Genomic DNA, 18,829 nt, shown 5'->3' with positions numbered 1-18,829 from the left:
CACCTCCTTGGTCATCTTATGCCTTCATCACTGAGATCCTTTAGGTTTTTTTGAATCCTTAAATTATAAAGAAACCAGAAAAGAACACACTGTTCCACATTGCTAACATCACCTCTTCCTAACAATGCCCAGATGTACCTTTTGATGAAAGTAAGCCATAAGAAAGAAAGTCAAAGTGTGAATGTGGGAGAGAAATTGAGAAAACCCAGACAATTTGCGAGAGAGCAAACTGAACTACAAGAAAGAAAATACTGACTCTTGCAAAATGTTCTGAGCTGGCTACGAAAGTGTTCCATAATTCTGTTAAGCCTTAGTTGTGACCATAATTAAGCTTTCTCAAGTGCTGAAAAGAGTAAAAACAAAACCAACATCCTGCTTTGTGTATGCAGGATCTTGTAGTAATCAAGAGTCAAGATCTTTGGTAAGAGTTTGTCCCTGATGAGTACCAACCATGCCAAGAGTTTATACAAACCATATTCTTTCTGTGGAATTAATAAATTTAAGACATAATTTAACATATTGGATACATAATTCTGGACTGTACTCCATTTGCCCAGACAACTGGGAAGATCTACCTTTGCACTGAATGCTCTCCTCTGCCCTCCAAATCCAGTGGGAAAAGTTGCCCTGAATTTCCTAAAACTAGGTATAGAAAGAAGTGTGTTGTCATTGAAAGTCCTGTGCAAAAGTTTAAATTAAAATTTATCAAAGTAATTCCTCATTGGGAATGACCTATAAAATTTGTAAAGCAATGTCTGTTAAACCCTTGACACTGTGCTGAGTCCTAGGATAGTGAGCTGAGCTATCTGTGCCCACACAGTGCTTATAATAGAGTGAGGTAGCATATGTCAATCAAATTCAAGTACAGGTTTAAGTATGATAAAATTACAAAGAAGTTATATATTATTCTCTGAGAGAGAAAGCCTAAGAAAGTTATGACTGATCTAAAGCCAAATGGGAAGAAAAGAATTTCTCAGTAACAGGAAAAACACATGCAAAGTCACAGAGGCAGAGGGAGTGTGCCAATACAGGGGAATAGAAGAAACAGTGTGGCTGACCCAAGTTGAATAAAACATGAGAAGAAGCTAGCCAGTGAGAGCTCAGGACACCTGGGAACTGGAGGAGCAATGGGAAGCCTTTAGGGAGTTTTAAGTAGAGGGATAGCATGATCTCACTGTTTTGTTTTGTTTTTTTTTTTCTTTTTTATAAGAACCACTCAGGCTACTCTTTGAAGAATACTGTGTAAGGTGATATTGCATGCCTATGAAATTACTGAGAGGCTAAGGCAGTTGGTAAGAAAGATGAGTAATGCTTTATAACAAACCTAGTATGATGTTTTCTTATAGAAAGGAAGGTGTCCCAAGACCATTTACCACTGTATAATTAACATACTTCCTTTCCGGTGCCTGTGGAAACAAATGGTGTTGCACATCCCTTGACTGAATGCCCTATCAAGTTTTAGTACTCAGGAATCCCTGGCACATACTCCCAAGCTGAGGAAAGAGATTTAATTAAACTCTGTTGAGGAGCTCTGAAGACATGATTTGCCTTAATGTCTACTTGGCATTTTATCTCCATGAGTTATTCCCAGCAATAAACCAAGGGTAGTTGATTACTCCTCCAGGACTAGTCAATTCTTATCAATGTGTCTTCAGTACTCATTTGGACTTTTGAGGGCTTGTTTTGTTTTTCAGTTGCGGGTTTTGCCTACCTCTCTATTCATTTTGCCCCAAGGAAAGAATCTTTAATTTTTTTATTGACCAATGAAGTCTAAGGATATTTGATTTTATTTGGTACTCTAAGGAGATGGAAGAAAGTAATTTTACATAAGAATATCATGCCTGATTTCCAGCATATTATGGAGTAGATTCCTAAAGTACGTGGACCGTTAGGAAAATGAATTTTTATGTATGCTCAATATGATATAAAATTTTTATTTCATTATAGAAAGGCATAAAGAAATTTGATATCACCTATAATCCCATGAACCAGGAAAAAAATCACTGTTTATGTAGGGCCAAATTTTTTTCTCTCTCCTTTAAAATAAAATTGGAAACATATTTTTCAAACACTTCCTATTAAACTTAATGTTATTTGATCCCAATACTAAATAAATGGATATATTTATATAGCAATAAAAAATTGCTGAAAATCGTTTCTAAAGGTTATGTAACATTCCACCATATGAGTATACTGATTTTGTTTAATTTGATAAGTCTAATATTCATTTCCATTTCTTTGATTTCCAGGCACAATGAATCTTCTTACATATTTACCACCCTTTATATTTCTTCTTTTATGAATTTCTTTTTTTCATGTTAATTACTACCAAGATTTACATTTGGCTCAAAGAGTAACTTTTAAAAAAAATAAACTATCTTTTCAGGATATCTATTCTCTGTAATTTGTATTATAAATATTTTCTCAATTTGATGTTTTCTTTCAATTCTGCATAAAGTAATTGGTGACAATTAATACATTTTTGTGGCTTTCAGTCTGTTTTAAACTTTGTGATTACTTTTTAGTTATTGGTTAAACAAATGCTTATTGAGTGTCAGGCCCTAAGCAAGGTCCTAAGTATGAAGCACAAGACAGTTGCCCTTGCCTGCTGAGAGCTTACTGTTTAATGAGGGAGGAGTCAACCGAAACCAGACCATCATGGTATTACAAACTGCAAGCGGGTGTTCAGGGTGGTGTGAGAACCTGATCTAGATGTGGCGGGCATGGGAAGGTCTCTGGAAGGAAGCGTCTTTCTAACTGAGAATGAGGAGACCCTAGCAATGTGAATTACAGGAAAGGAAACGGTGTGTACTAAGGTGGCTTTCTAGTGACCTAAATGTTAAATGTTGCTTGCATATAGAAGAGGGAGTGCGTGTGGAGGGAGCGCAGTGGGAAGGGGCTGGAAGAGCAGTGGGCAACAGTGAACAAGAGGCCATTGGAGAGGCCATGGCAATACAGAAAAGAACAAAGGCTGAAGGGTCTAGAAAAATGCTAAATAATGCATCCTTTTTCTATTGGCTAAGCAATGCTTCAGTGAATATTCAGTTCTTATTCATACCATATTGTCTAGTCCATAGTAATCTATTTACAGTATTGATATACCAATTCTCAGGCCAACACCTCATCGGTTTTGAGTTTTATGAAACTTTCAAATGGGTAAGGCATATATCCTATCATCATTTTTAATTTTCTGCATTGATTTATCTACTAATGCCAATGGATTCTCACCATTACACTCTAGTATGATTTTGAAAAGTATGTATATGTGTGTATGAGTGTGTTGAATATATGTGAATACATATATACGTGAGTACATATTTGTATTTGAGTACATAAGTATATACATACACACACAAACACAAGGATGTTTGTGTGTGACTTGCTTGGGAACAGGTTAACTCTACTTTAATCTCACATCAGCCCATCAAGAAGTATTAAACATCTCTCCATTTACTTGAACCTTCTTTTATATCTTTTAAAAATGTTAGAGATTTATTCATGTAGGTACTGTATATCTCTTATTAGGGCGTACTTATATAGTTTACAGTTTTTCATTATGAATGAATTTTTTTCCATAGCTTCTTTCTGGTATTTCTGGACTATAGGATAAATAGTACTACTTATAAGATAAGTAGTAGTGTTTGTATATTTACTTTCTAGATAACTAACTTGTCATAATTAATTATGAAAGTTTGTACTTAACTACAGGAGTTTGAATCATGGTATCTATAAATAATGATAATTCTTCCCATTCTAATAATAGCATTTAATTTTAATTTGATGTCTTCCAGCCTTAATGCTAAATTGTAATATCAAATAGTAATAATAGTGAGCATCCTGTCTTAGTATCAATTTCAAGAAGAATATCTCTCACGCAGCATTTTTGATGTTCTGTGGACATTAAAAAAAAACTTTGGAAATGCTTCAAATGCAATCTTCTATCTCAGAAGCTGATAATTCATATTAATAGATAAGAATCTGGGATCTGCAATAAAAAAAAAGTTCAGCTAACCTTAGCCCATCATTTCTGGAAAGTATTTGATTTCAGAAATATTTTTCTCTCATTTAGAAATTTACAACAGTTATGACAGTAAAAACTATAGATTTGATTTCATTTCTTTCCATTTTTTGAAAAAAAATTGTGTTTTCTTATCTTTTCTTTTTGATGGTCTTTTGCTATATGAACTATGATCTGGTTTTGTTTTAAATTTTCCTAATAATTTTAAAGGTAGTTATTCATTCTCTCTCTCTCTCTCTCTCTCTCTCTCTCTCTCTCTCTCTCTCTCTCTCTCTCTCTCTCTCTCTCTTTATTTCTACAAGTGTTTCAAAGCATTTCTCCCCATAGATTTTGTACTTTTCACAAAGTTTCTCTATACATTTCTCTAATCAACTTTGGAATGAATTGGTATCTTTGAATAACCCCATTAAAAATGAGAAATTTAATTCATTTCTTCTTCCTTCCAATCTTTTTCTCTGTATTCATAGGAATACTTAACTTTTCTTACTCATGTTACTGTAAGCATATATTTTATTCTACATGACTTCTCTTTGGAGACCATTTTGTCTATTTAGCACTATTCTCATTTTATGATATGTTTCTAGGCAGTTTTATGGTTAGTTTCTGCATTTTTTTTACTTCTTAATTTATTCCTCTCTCAGGCAGGATAACTTCAAGAACTATCCTAAGTAGAACAAGGAGGTCATGTATGTTTCAAATCCCTCAACGTACTTGGAATGAATTTCTGTTGCCTTTACACATAAGAAAAAATTTGTCTGAATATAAATTTCCTGTTTCACCAACTTTCTTGGCTTTTGCATTGAGTCATACCATAGAAAACTCTGAGGATGTCCATAGCTGTGTTTCTTAGTAACCATTTTATCATAGTAACCTGTTTTTAAGTTTCACATAGCCTCCATATTTCAAATATTTTGTCACAACATATGTATCTAGGTGTGAGCTCTTTTTACTGATTTTGCTTGGGACTTGCTGAATCATTTATTTCAGTTTGTAGGCTCAGATTTCCCATTACCATGACTGCTGGGACTTTTTATTTAATTTTTTAAATAATTCTTCCATTACATTTCCTTTATTTAAAATATGTTTTTAAAATTTGAATGCCTTCTTCATATGGATATAATTTATATCCAATGAAATATAGAGAGTCTAGCTGTGCCGTTTGATCAGTTTTGCCAAATGCATATTGTCTGCATAAGCCTCATCCCTACTAGGATACGGAATATTTCCATCACTCCAGAAAAATTTCTTCATGTCCCTTCAGAGGCAATCCCACTACCAGAAGCAACTTTCTATCTGCTTTCTATCACCTTAAATTAGTTTTGTATATTCTGAAAATTGTGTAAGTGATGTATACAATATTATGCATAAGAATTCTTCTACTTCTTTTTACTTCTTTCTCTTTTGTTTTGATATTTGAACTTGTCATTTCTTGTATTTGTAGTTCATTTCAATGATTGTTGAGTAGTATTCCATTGTATGATTATATTATGATTTGTTTCTTGAGTCTCCTGTTTGTGACACCTGGAATATTTCCAGTTTGGGGCTATTATGAATAAAACTGTTATGAATATTTTTATCACGTTTATTTTGGATGCATTTTTTCTTTTCTATATCTTATCTAGGGGTGGGACTTTGGAGTCCAAGGATATGTTTAATTGTGAGAAAACTTCCAACAGTTTGTTTACTAATTCCAAATGCCTACCAGCCATTTCGGAGAGTTTTAGTGACTGCATCCTGGAAGCAGGTGGTGGCATTGCTCTTTCTTTTCAGCTACCCTAGTAGGGGAGTCATGTTAGCTCGTCATCATCACTGGTCTTTTTTTCAAAATCAAAATTGGCACAAATTTAATTCTGCTCCCCATTTTATATATCTACCATATTTTATTCTACTTATTCCTTTTATGGAGTAGCATCTATATTTTGGTGGGTGCCTGATTCACTTCCCATAGTTGTCAGTTATATCTCTCATTGTCTTCCACGAACATATTAAAATGATTATTTTATTTTTGGCTACCCTGTGATCCCTCCTTATTTCATCCAGCACATCATGTTTCCTCCCATTTTTTTTATCTCACCAGGCTTACCTGTCCTTTCCCACAGCATTTTCTCCATCATCTGAAGATGAGAAACACTTCCTAAAATTGGCTTATGAGATGATGTTTTTAGCTCTCTTGTTCTGTGCATTTTCCACTTTCTGCTAAGTATTTGTCATGCTTCATCATTCAAGAATGAAAAAATGATCTACTTGATCCAATATTTGTGAATACGTAGCATGTACAATGTGTACAAGGACATAAGTTCTCCATTTCACAGCTAGAGGGCAGAATGACTTGTCCTCATTCAATGTTGGCTTGTAACACAAATGCCCACAGTACAACTTTCTACATTCAGATATGATTTTCTCTGCCTCCACTGCCATTTCTCCAGCACACAAAGTAGAGAACTCAAATATTCACTGTCTTTGAGATTCTCTTCTTTGAGGATTCTTTCTTCCTCCCCACCTCTCACCTTTACAGTCTGTACTTTCTAGGTGTGTGCTACAGGACTCAACCCACCACAGCTCAGTCTTCTAAAATCCAGCCTCATTGTTTCTGAGGATTGAAATTTTTATAAGATATGGAAAAGAATCTCTGCTGGGTTAAAGATGCCTCTGTTACACTAAGGGATAGCTGAACAGTTCAAAACAGGAATGAGCTACCTCCTAACTTCCTTTGAAGAAGCATTTATTTGTGTGTTTGTTGCTTGTTTTTTTCAACAGCAAATGAATTGTTCACTAGTAGTTCTGATTCTCAGTTCATTGCTATAGCAATGTTAGTTGTGGCATATCTTCAATATTTCTGGCCACAAACTGACCAATAGGTCTTAGGTTTTGGCATTGTCTGTGGAGTTTACCTTCTCTCTCTCCCCACACCCTGTGTGTTCTTCTAAGATAGTAAAAAAAAAAAAAAAAAAAAGACTTTATTCCAGAAACCTCATAAATGTCTTTTTTAGTTCCTTTTCAATTTTAATATTTTATTATTCAACTTATTTCTCTCATGAATGTTGTCTAAATTCCTCATTTAACCAAATCCACATTTGTATGCACAATTAACATGTGCTCTACTTTACATACTTTACATACTCTACTTTACATACAAAAGAAATTTGAAAATTTAATGAACACTCTAGCAATATTCAACATTTTAGTGTGTTATCTTACTTAGGAAACCCTCTTGCATATTATGGGGAAGAAGGGCGGTGGGAATTTAGTAAATCATATTTTTGTTACTTTCATCAAAGGGTGATAACTGTCTGTCTCCAAAAAATATGATTCTGTCAACTCTGAGCATCACTTACATTCAAGTCAACTAATCTTTATTGAGGGTCTAAGACATATCAGGCAATGCACTAGAAATTAGAGTGGATAAGGCATGACATTTTGCTAGAGTCATTTAAAGTCCTTCTAACTCTACTTTTGTTAGTGAGACTGGTAAGTCCTGTCTTTGGAATTTATGAGTGTCTCACTTCTTGTTCTAAAAACAGTACTTCTTTCTTTCTTTATTTTTCTTTCTTTATTTTTCTACTTAGTTGTACATGACAGAAGAATGCATTTCAATTCATTGTACACAAATGGAGCACAGCATTTCAATTCTCTGGTTGTACACAGTGCAATCATACATGTACCTAGATATGATGTCAATCTCATTCCACCACCTTTCCTACCCTCAAAACCCTTCCCCACTCTCCCCTTTGCCCAATCCATTCTCCATTCTTTCTATGCCCCTCCCCCATCATAGATCAGCATCCACTAATTAGAGAAAACATTCAGCCATTAGTTTTGGGGGATTGGCTTACTTCTTTTAGCATGATATTTCCCTACTCCACCCATTTACCTGCAAATGTCATAATTTTATTCTCTTTTAATGCTGAATAATGTTCCATTGTGTATAAATACCACAGTTTCTTTATCCATTCACCTATTGATGGGTATCTAGGTTGGTTCCACAGTTCAGCTATTATGAACTCAGCTGCTATGTCACTGTAATACGCGGACTGTAAGTCCTTTGGGTATAAACTGAGGAGTGGGATAGCTGGGTCAAATGGTGGTTCCATTCCAAGTTTTCTAAGGAATCTCCACACTGCTTTCCAAAGTGGTTGCACCAATTTTGACTCTCATACAAATGTATTTTGGTCTCTATCTCCTAGATGTTATGTCCTTTATGACTATTGGGAAAACTGACTCTGAAAGTAGATTGTATCATTCTATATGGGTAATAAGATTGATTCAGTGAGATCTTTCAATAAACATTCCTTTTAGTGTCAGCCCAGATACTAGGGCTGAGTCTACAGGACAGATCTTAAAACAGTTTATAAGTGCATTCTGTTCTTATGGAAAATCCCAAAGGCCGTTCCCTAAAAAAGAGGCCCACCCCTTTGAGAAGATTAGAAACCTAGCTAAATATCTCATCTTCTGACATGAGTGTTATAAACTCTTGGTCCAGGATACTTTACAACCCAGGAGTAAGATGAGAAAGTTAAATTATGATCTTCTAAGCGAAATATTTCACACCATTCTTCTTTGAAATACACATTGTCTAAGGACCCTGAAAATATTACCCTATAAAACAAAGATTCTAAGAAATGTCCCTCCCCCTGATAATTTTCCTCAGCACTAATAATAAATATTAAAGCAATGGTGTTCTCTTTGTTGACAACTATGACCTTCAAAAAAAAAAAAAAAAGTCAATTTAACTCTCTCAACCTTGACTTTCAATACCACGGATACAAAACAAAGATTTGAAGGCAGAAAGCTAAACTACCTGCCCAAAACACTTAATGTAGCAGTACTGAGTGTGTTAGTCAGCTTTTCAGTGTTGTGACCAAAATACCCAATAAGAACAACTTAGAGTAGGAAAAGTTTATTTTGGCTCACAGTTTTATAGATTCCTTCCATAATCAGTTGGTCCAAGGGTGGAAACATCATTGCAAAAGGTGATGGTAGAAGAAAGCTTCTCCTGGGAGCCAAGAAGTACAGCAGGGGCACAGGGAAAAGTTAAATCCTCCCAGAACACACCCCCAGTTACCCACTTCCTTCAGCAAGATCCCTCCTTCCAGTAGCTCATTCAGCTATCAGTGAGGTCAGAGCCCCTGTGAGCCCATCGTTGCCTAAACCCCCCTCTGAACCTTGCTGCATTTGGGACTATGCTTTCAGCACAGGAGATTTGGGGGACATTCCAGATACAAACCAAAACCTGTGTTGTGGCAAATCCTTAAAATTCCCATGCTCTTCCACTAGATGAAAAAGTGGAGCTTTGTTATTAGGAAATGTACTCACAAAGTTAATTCCACAAACACTTGGCTCAGTTGCAGGAATTATTGCTCTATTATTGCTCTCTCTGCTTGCATGTCAGGCAAGTTACCAGTACTAGTTACTGTACTAGACTAGCACAGAACCTATATCAATGACTCTAGTCATCCGTCTTCCATTCTGTAGGTTTCTGCTCCCCTGTACCTTAGTCCACAGATGGACAGGATGGTGATGAGTCCAAAATTCTGGCACAAGAGGTTGTCTCTATAAGACATGACTTCACACACAGCATAATGATTCCAACTATCTTTTTCTGACTATGGCAGAGAGCTCAAGAAATCTTGGTTCCCTGTTTCTATTTTTTTTTTCTTCTGATAGGTCTTGCTAATTACACACTCAACAAAATGTCCTACTGAGCAAGACACCTGCTGTAGCTGCTATCACCTCTGACATAACAAGATATTGATGGTAACTAAAGAATTTCTTTTAACTGTACTTTGCTAAGATCACAAGTTCTATAACATGAAAATTTGTTCAGTTCTATTTTGCCTCTACAAAAAAGATAGCTTGGTCTCCTGAAAGGATCATTCTGAAACAAGGAAGCATCTGAGGCAGTATGTCAGCATGGTGGCCCAATAATTGGTGTTCCTTCCAGAGCCGGATGACAGAAATGGCTGGCTCAGACCCCCTCCTTTCCCTGGTGCCTTTTGGAAGTAGTACCTCTTCAGGACACTGCTAACCATGAGAAGCCATCAAGGATTTATAATGTGTGTAAGAACATGCCCCATTTTATTGTCAGAGACAGATGCTTCATTAACAAAGGAATTTATATTGACATTTTCAGGGACACATAAAATAATTGCCACTTGAATGTTTTTTCAGGCCTTCAAAGGAGTACAGTGATGTTCTAAGACAGCTTTTTGTGATTGCAGTGAGGGTCTCATTGTTAATTTATGCTGTATTATCACTTCATTTTCAGAAGAATGCTCTCTCGTGTTTTTCTAAAGTAAAAGAAAACATAATCACCTTTCTTAAGAGGCTTAACAAAGACATATCCATTCAATCTATCAATCATTTGTAAACAGCCGTTTCCTACCCAATACATATGGGCACTGAACTGGGCACAAACATGAAAAGGTGGCTGTTCTGTACCCTAAGTACACAGCCCAGAAGAGGAATAGATGTAATATAGTTAGGGAGACTTGTTTTGAATGAGTAAGAAGAGAACAAAGCGGGGATTCTGTGAGAGGAAATAGCCCACAGAAACTTACAGCAGTTTGCAGGTCCCTTTGGGCAGGTGCACGTAGTCCAGTACTCAGAACACACAGAGAAGTATGGAAGTGACGACAAGTTAGCTGAAAATGCAGCTTGGGTTCAGATTGTAATGATCCTGGAACACTGTGCTAAGTGGTCTCATCTGAGACTGGGGGAGTCACTGGTAGTCGAGGACTTGAACTTAAGTCTCCTGATTCAAAGGCCATGGTTTTCTCTGCTATATTGCACTAATCCCTCCAAATGCAGTGTCTACCACACTGAATTTTACCAAAGATCTCTTGGCGGGAATGTTTAAATTACCTGTGAGAAGCAATCTGTAGGTCCTCTTGTTATCATCTCCATTTTAAGGATGAGGAAACTGAACCATAAAGAAGTTAAGGAACTTTGCCAAGATCACACAACTAGCCACATGATCTTAGGCAGTCTGCCCACAGAGTCTCTAGTCCTACCTACAGCACTTTACCCCATATTGACCTAGAGGACTTCATGCATTTTTGTGTATTCTACTAATGCTAGCGTTAGTGAAGAAGGTTGCCTTCCAGAATAGATATGCTAAATGACCAAGTTTTAAAAGATGAATATCTATGATGATACAGATTTACTTGTTCATGGCTATTTGATAGCATACATCTGTAACCAAGCAGCTTCACTCCATTAGAGCAAAATGTCTTAGAAAGATCATCTAAGAATATTGATGGATTTGACAAAAACCTTTGAGATACTCCAAACACTGCATTTGTAGTTACAAGTCAAGACATTGAAGGCTAAAGGCTATGTATCTAAAAGAATATGTGCCTGCGAAATATTGGTTGGTTGATTTTCTATTATGTAGGAAGTGAAGAAGACATTGGAAGATAGGCTCAAGTCAAAAAAGGACAGACAGGCCTTACCAGTGTTTCTTTATATGTGTTGCTATTAGCAACCTCCAAATAGGCCTTAGGTCTAACTTCTTACTTTCCATTTACCAAAGGAGTAAAGTATAATTTTCCTTGGAAGGAAGGGAAAATGTTAAATATACTCAAATATTGTGAGTTCACAAACGTCCTACTGTGTTTTAATGATCTATAGTGTTCACATCCTTTATTAGGAATCAATATTTATTGAAAAGTTCAGTATCAAAGATTGCTTACTAGCACAGAGGAATTATATTTAAAAATACAAAGGAATTTATATTTAAAAATACAAAGAAAAACTTTGGATTAACTAGTACTTTGATATAGTGCAACTACTGGGCAAAGCACTGATCTCCATTTTCCCCAGAATAGTTGGAGCAGAAATTGAATAAGTACTAGAGGGTAGTGCTAAATATGGAATAAGAGCATGGTGTCTCTGAGACTGAATCAGAGTGGCCCTGAAGATTCTTCTAGCTCTAAAGTATTATGAAATAATATACAAGCACTGGTCTACACAAAGCTCTGAGTGTATCATAGTCTCTCATTTGGGGGGATGTAGCTCAGCAGTACAGCTCTTGCCTAGCATGGGGTCCCAGGTTCAATCCTCAGTACCACAAAAACAAACAAAAAATAAAAACAACAAAAATGTTTGCATGGTCTCTCAAAGGGAAAGGAATATTCAACTCACTTTTAGGAAGTAGTTGTTATCTTCATGCTCATTTGTATGCCTTTGCAATTTTAAAATATGCTGAATATTAAGAAGATGTTGAACCAAACAACTTTTATCATTTTTTATTCATCTTCCTATCATCCTTACAAAGTAGAACAAGTATGCTTATGTTGTAGATAAAAAAACTGGGGCCCAGTGTCTTCCCACATTTTCTATCGTTGATGCTTTTTGGTAATGGATCTTCTGAGAGTCTTTATTTTATATGTGAATAATTTGTTCCACCTTAATTAGAATGAAATTACCATATGGAAAGAGGCCATGAACCTGCAAATAACCTTCTAAAGAGTAACTTCATTTCTTGCTACCTCAGAATTCATTTCCTTTTTCCAAGAGCCCCCTTCCACACACGTAGCTCACATTCAAGAAGCATGTGTTAAAATGAGTAGTCAGTCACATTAGGAGTTTCTTGGGTCACAGAAAAATAAGAATGCACACTTTACATCTGATAAAGCAACTACCAGTCAAAGTGTCACAATAACAGAGCAACTTTCAGACAATGTGATTCTACTAGTAGTAACATGATAGAAGTATAACCAGATAAATGAGCATGGATGATGAGGCTTACCTTCTCTCCATAAATCATAAATTATCTGGGTCAAATGATAATTTCTCAGAAGCATTTGCAAAACTGGGTCCAGCTCTTATTGATGTACAAAGGCATATAAAGCAGACATCGCTGCTGGATTGAAAGGAAAATAGATTCATTTTACTTTGCACTGTCAAGAAGCAGTGATAATGGTGTGCCTGGATCCTGCTAGAAAGCCTAAAAGAAGATTCTAAGACCTCTACTTGGAAATAAATTTAATTGAGAAATCAACGTTTTTTGTGCTTTGGCTTTGTTTATATAAGAAATCTCACTCAAGGGTCAACTACATATTTTTCAGACTTGTGGTTTTGCAAGAGACAGGGACATGTTCTCCCAAGTCAATGATTTCCCTAAGAACTGAGTGTCTTCCTAGGATTGCAAATGTTCCCAAGGCATCTTGGTACACAATAAATCAAGTCAGCCTATTCACTAGGACCTGTCTGTACTCCAAGCAAGAACTGACTTTACCTCTTTCCATAAAGACTTGTTTGCACGTACTCATCAGTCATTCTTCAGACCATGAACTTAGTTAGGCAAGCTCACATCAGTGCCTGCTACCCTAAGCCCCTTCGCTTTCACTACTGAGATGCACCAACATAGTTGCCCATATTAACTCTTTTTAGGAATTCCACCTTTGCTCCTTATCCAGAAATTAGCACTTCCTCCCTTTCACATTACTCCCTTGCTGCAAAGCAATGCTTGGTATGCTTATGCTACTTGCATTACATATTCTCAAGATGGCACCATGAAAATGAGCAGTTTACCTTCTACGGTTGTGCTTTATGCAGTTCTCTGAATCATAAAAGATGAATGCTATTTTTTGCCACTCTTGGGAGCTAGAAACTTCTTCAGAAAAATACTTTATTATCAAAGAACAGAAGTAGAACAGATTTCCAGTGGATGGATTTTGCCTGAACCTATATAGTGCCTTTCCTTTGTGGTATACTTGCAGTAAACTTTTTTGTTTTTTATTCCACACTTACAGTATCTCCAGAAGATAAATATTATTAGCTTCATTTTGTAGAGATGAAGAGACTACAGTAAAACAGTAAAATGACTTATGTATGGACACATGGTTGAGAAGCAGCCAGATCAGGGTGATCTGACAGATGCTATGACCAATGCCTTTTCTTCTACTCCATAGCAGTCTTCCCCGTTCCATGGGAATTTAAGTCTGGAAGTAATTCAAACTGAAATAACAGCAATAATAATAAAGTTAATAATTTTGTAGTTTTGCTGTGTTCTAGACACCATGCTAATAAAATCATATGCATTATTGGTTTTAATCTGCATAATTTTGAGCACTATAATTATTTTTTCCATTTAATAAAGAACACAGAGCTCAGAGAGCTTAAGTAACTTGCCCAAAGTTACACAACTTTGTAGAGACAGAAATCATGTCCATACCTGTGGGTAAGGCTATAAAATCTGTGAGTGCCAAACAGATAAAACTTGGGAGGAAAAGGCAGGACTCTGTGAACAGAATACTGGGCAAGAAAGATGTAAGATCTGAAGATAAAACACTCCGCACGCCAAAGCTTAAATTTTAATTTAATTCTCTTTCCATTCATCTGTGTGGCCCTAGCCCCTGTCTGTTTGCTTCTTATAAAATTGGTCTGCTTCTTTTTGACCTGATATCCCATAGATAAGGATACAGCCATTCTAGGCATTCCCAGGATCTCTCTAGCATCAAGATCACTCTAAAAAGGCAAGGTACCATTTTTAGGGTTCAGAATGGAAATACATCCCTAGTGTCTTGACACCTATATCAGTTCCTACATACTCTGGGCTCTTATTTAGGTACCACAGTCTTTTCTCAGCTGCCAAGCTAGCATACTTAAGAAAAGCTTTATTCTTGGGTAAGATGTGTATACAATTATATTCATTTCCTTGCAGTACAAAACCTCATTATGTGAAATTAGGCTGCCCTTTTACAGAGTATATTTTTGAGAGCCTATTTACTTATTGCTGGGCAAAGAAATGTCAGTCTGTAAACCAGGTAGATAGAGGCTCTGCCCTAAAGGCATTTCTATTCTGAGAAAGACTAGCACTTTACCTCACCCTAGAGCAAACAGAGTTTTCAAAGGGCAGGATGTGGGACACCTTGTGATCAATATGTAATTGACTTTTTTTTTTTTTTTTTTTGGTACCAGGGATTGAACTCAGTGTCACTCACCCACTGAGTCACATCCCCAGCCCTATTTTGTATTTTATTTACAGACAGGATCTCACTGAGTTACTTATGCCTCACTTCTGCTGAAGGTGTCTTTGAACTCAAGATCCTCCTGCCTCGGTCTCTGAAGCCACTGGGATGACAGGTGTGTGCCACAGCGCTCTGGCCATTGATTTGCTTTTGTGTCCAAGCTCACGACTACCATGAAAGCTACAGTTTACTAAGTGCCTCCTTGGTACTTGATGCGTGGTACAGCTGTCTTAAATACATGATTTCTAAACCCTGTCGTGGCCTGTGAGCTATTTCTTATCCCTATTTTACAGTGGAAGAAAGTGAGGCTCTGGGAGACATGGCCTGGACCTCAGAGCTAATAGGTTTCCCACTGGTCTTCCTGCCATTCCATCCATCCCTGTTGCCTAAAGAACAAGCCAGTTTCAAACCAATTTCACCCCTAGTCCAGTGACACCACTTTTTCCTGGTCAGTCATCGGAGCTGTCCAAGACTTGAAGGACCATGCTGGCAGGAAAAACACCTTGTATTTTCTAAAACTTACACCCAAAAACTTTGGCTGGGGCTGTTGTCAACCCCAGTCCCTACTGTTTTTGACAATTCACCAAAGCCTTTGTTCTTCTTACGTTCATTCAGTCCTGAGTTTCTAGTTGGTTATGATGATAGATATAATATTTGGGGAATGTTTGAAGTCTTAGGGTACAAATTTGGACTCAATGGGCAGATAAGGTAGCAACCAAATATTGTGAAAGTTGAATTATATAAGGCATTTATACACATTTATAATTATTTTATTTGTGACTATCAAGATAAGTTATGAGTTTTTTCTATTGTTTATTTTATTTAGAGAACTATAAAGGATAAAAGTAAAGCAAAAGAATATATTTCAGATAAATTGAGGTTTTTAATTTTTCTGGTTTTTAAAGCAAAGTTTTATTTAAAACTTTTTTAAAATTTCCCCTAAATTTCACCCCCTTTAAGGTTAATTTATAGCTATAAAATTGTACCTTGAAAACTTTTCTGTCATAACCACAGGAAATAAAAATTTTTATTCCTAGCCTTACAGTACCACAAATCGGATCACAGCTGTTCCTTTAAGAAAATGACATTCATCTTTCAACCAGGTATACTGTCTATCTCACAATCATAACCACTTTCCTATCTAAGATTTCTAAAATTGAAGATATCCACAAAATTACACAGCCAGCCACACTAAGGTTTCAGGAGGAAGCAGATTCTGCATCAAATCCTGTCTGTCGTTCTGTTGGCAGATCTTGCATTTCTTTATGTTTAAAAAAAGGCCATTAATTTAGAACCTGGATGAGCCTCTGTACCCTTTTGCAAAGTTTGGGGCAAGGTCCACGTTTCTATGCGTTCTTCCTTGTATTCCCCTGTTCCAACACAAGAGCTTCCTGTTAATGGCCCCTTCCTTCCCTGTGGCCCACTTGGAAGAGCCTGAAACCTGGGCTGGGAAGGGAACCAAGAGCACAGGCAGAGGGCACTTGTTCAGCTCTTTTGAGCGTGGCTGTTGGTATTCTGCTAGCAGTTGTCAGAAGCAAATGCTTCATGCAGGGCAGATCAACTAGCTGTGGGGAGAGTTTTGGCTTCTTATTGCAAGCAGATCGTCAGAGTTGTTAAACTTACCTAGAGGGTGTCTGAGAATGTGTGTTTGATACACCGTCAGAGGTGCCATGAGTACAGTTCAAGGGCCTGATTTTATGGCCCAAACCAAGTAGGTGTTCCATACTCTTTATTGGCACAGAAGAGACAGGGAGGGGAAGAAATCTAGTAATAAAAAATCTAGTAATAAAAACAGAGCAGAAAACTAAAATAAATTGTTCTTTCAGCAACCAAGATATTTTTCTGTTTAGAGGACTAATTTCTTCTACTTATCCCCCCCATACACACACAACACACAAAAGTGCAAGAAATAAAATTAGATTAGGTGACCAATTTACTAAATAGCAGGGACAAGGGAATTTGGGTGAGGAATTCATAGTCTTATGTCTGAGGAAAGTACAGAGAAGATGTTGGAGTGAGACTTATGTACTTCCTACAGAAGTACACTTTTGTCCCATGCCAAGGAAACGCACTACAGTTACCAGCTTCACAGTTTCATTTGGAACTGAGAAATGCTCCATCAAGTCAAGGGCACATTATAATAAAGTGTTCTGTTTGTTTATTTTGGCAAGCATAAGATGATTTTACTAAGCGATACTCAGATAGGGCCCTGGGCCAACACCGTTGGAGCTGGAAAAGCAAGTCTTCCCAGTACAAAGCTTCTCCATCTTCCTGCCATCAACACTGCATTCAGGGGGCCCTGAGAATCTACAGAAGAATAAACTTTGTCAGCAGCATTGGCAAATCGCTGACATGGAGCTGGGCTGTCCAGAATGCCGCTCTGACATTGGGGGGATGAGAAGGGAAGCGGAAGGACGCTGTAGCAGAGAAGGGCTGGATGGAGAGGGGATCCCATCAGCTTCTGCCATGTACAGCACTCCCTGCTCCATCTTTGGCAGGGCACGTATCAGAGGCAGGTTTTCCCTCTAAACAGAACGGGTGTGGCCCTTCAGCTTGCTAGTCTCAGTCCTCCCCATGCCACTGCACCCCCTAGGAGTGCCCCCAGGGGGTGCTGCAGATCCAAGATGGCAAACCCAAGTGGGATGGAAACCCTGAACCTTCCCTTCACAGTACTGTACTGTAGTCTAGCAGATTTACCAGGTACATCCCTAACTTCCTAGAGGGAGCCCTAGGAGTTCTCAGCTTCATGCCTCAGTGATCTTAGGGGATGGGATCAGGCTACTGGGTTGGTTGATCTCCAGTTTCCTCATGAAATTCAGGTCTTTGGGTCCTTTTCTCTAGCCTTAACAACTAAACAGTTGGAAAGAGGCAGCTGGCGTGAGTGACAGAAGTTGAGTTAATGAGCGGTGGCCCCTATGCAAACCTAGTGAGAGTGATATTTGGTTGAATCATTTGATCATTCAACTAAACGAGGGGTCACTCCCAGAGCACAGCAATGCAGAAACACTCCCTTGGGGAAGCCCAGCATATGGGCAGGCTGTAAGAGCAGACAAAAAAGGATGAGTTAATCTTATGCTTGATTAATGTTCAAAGACAGAAAAAGATCATAGTTTCCAACATTCCCAATGAGTCTGTGAGTTCCCTTTCCCATTGCCAAGCCACATGGATTGGGCCAGCCTCGCTCTCCTGATTATGATTTTGGATTCCTTATCATGCTTGATATACTGAGGAAACAAATTCACCTTAGATTAGAAATAAATGTTGGGGTCAGGATAAAGTGGTGCCCAAGGACCTATACTTCCCACCCCTGAAATGGATTAATGTTACATCTTAATGTTAAATCTTTCTTCCAAAATCCTAATCCGTGGTATGATGAAGACTTTGGGAGGTGATTAAGTCACGTGGACCAGGGCCTCATAAATGGGATTAGTGTCCTTATAAAAAGGACCCCTGGAGCTCTCTCATCTCTTTCTGCCATGTGAGGACACAAGAAGAAGTCAACTATCTGCAACTCAGAAGAGTACCCTCTCTAACCCCCTGATTTCAGATGTTCAGCCTCCAGAATTGTGAGAAATAAATTTTGGTTGTTTATATAAGTCACCCAGTTTACAGTGCTTTATTGTAGAAGACTGAACTCACTGAGGCACCCCTAAGACTACTTCCCTCCAAGGTCTTGATTGGCCTTCAACTCACCAGCTGTAAACACATTACCACGTCTTACTCATGGCTTTGGGCCACTGCCCAGTCCTCAGGCAGGAGCTGCAGGCTTCCCTGCTACACAGTAATACTCATGTGAGAGCCTAGAAGGCGGAGGAAAAGGATTTCAGCAAGAACCATA

General features: G+C 37.6%; 1 protein-coding gene across 6 annotated transcripts in view; it reads left to right on the top strand.

The window, feature by feature from the left end:
* Prlr (prolactin receptor) overlaps positions 1-18,829 on the top strand; it is a 153,606-nt gene that overhangs the window by 17,630 nt on the left and 117,147 nt on the right. For 3 of the 6 annotated variants that reach the window (XM_076857370.2, XM_076857375.2, XM_076857368.2), the window contains exon 2: positions 15,009-15,106. The exons of 2 other annotated variants lie outside the window; for them this stretch is intronic. The gene's annotated coding sequence lies outside the window, so the exon portion shown is untranslated. The remainder of the gene's footprint in view (positions 1-15,008; positions 15,107-18,829) is intronic. One more of the 6 variants, XM_076857371.2, reaches the window with a different exon arrangement.

Source organism: Callospermophilus lateralis, chromosome 5 (genome assembly GCF_048772815.1).
Source record: "Callospermophilus lateralis isolate mCalLat2 chromosome 5, mCalLat2.hap1, whole genome shotgun sequence".
NCBI lineage: Eukaryota > Metazoa > Chordata > Mammalia > Rodentia > Sciuridae > Callospermophilus > Callospermophilus lateralis.
The sequence above is the reverse complement of the archived record's forward strand: the minus strand, read 5'-3'. Positions and strand labels throughout refer to the sequence as shown.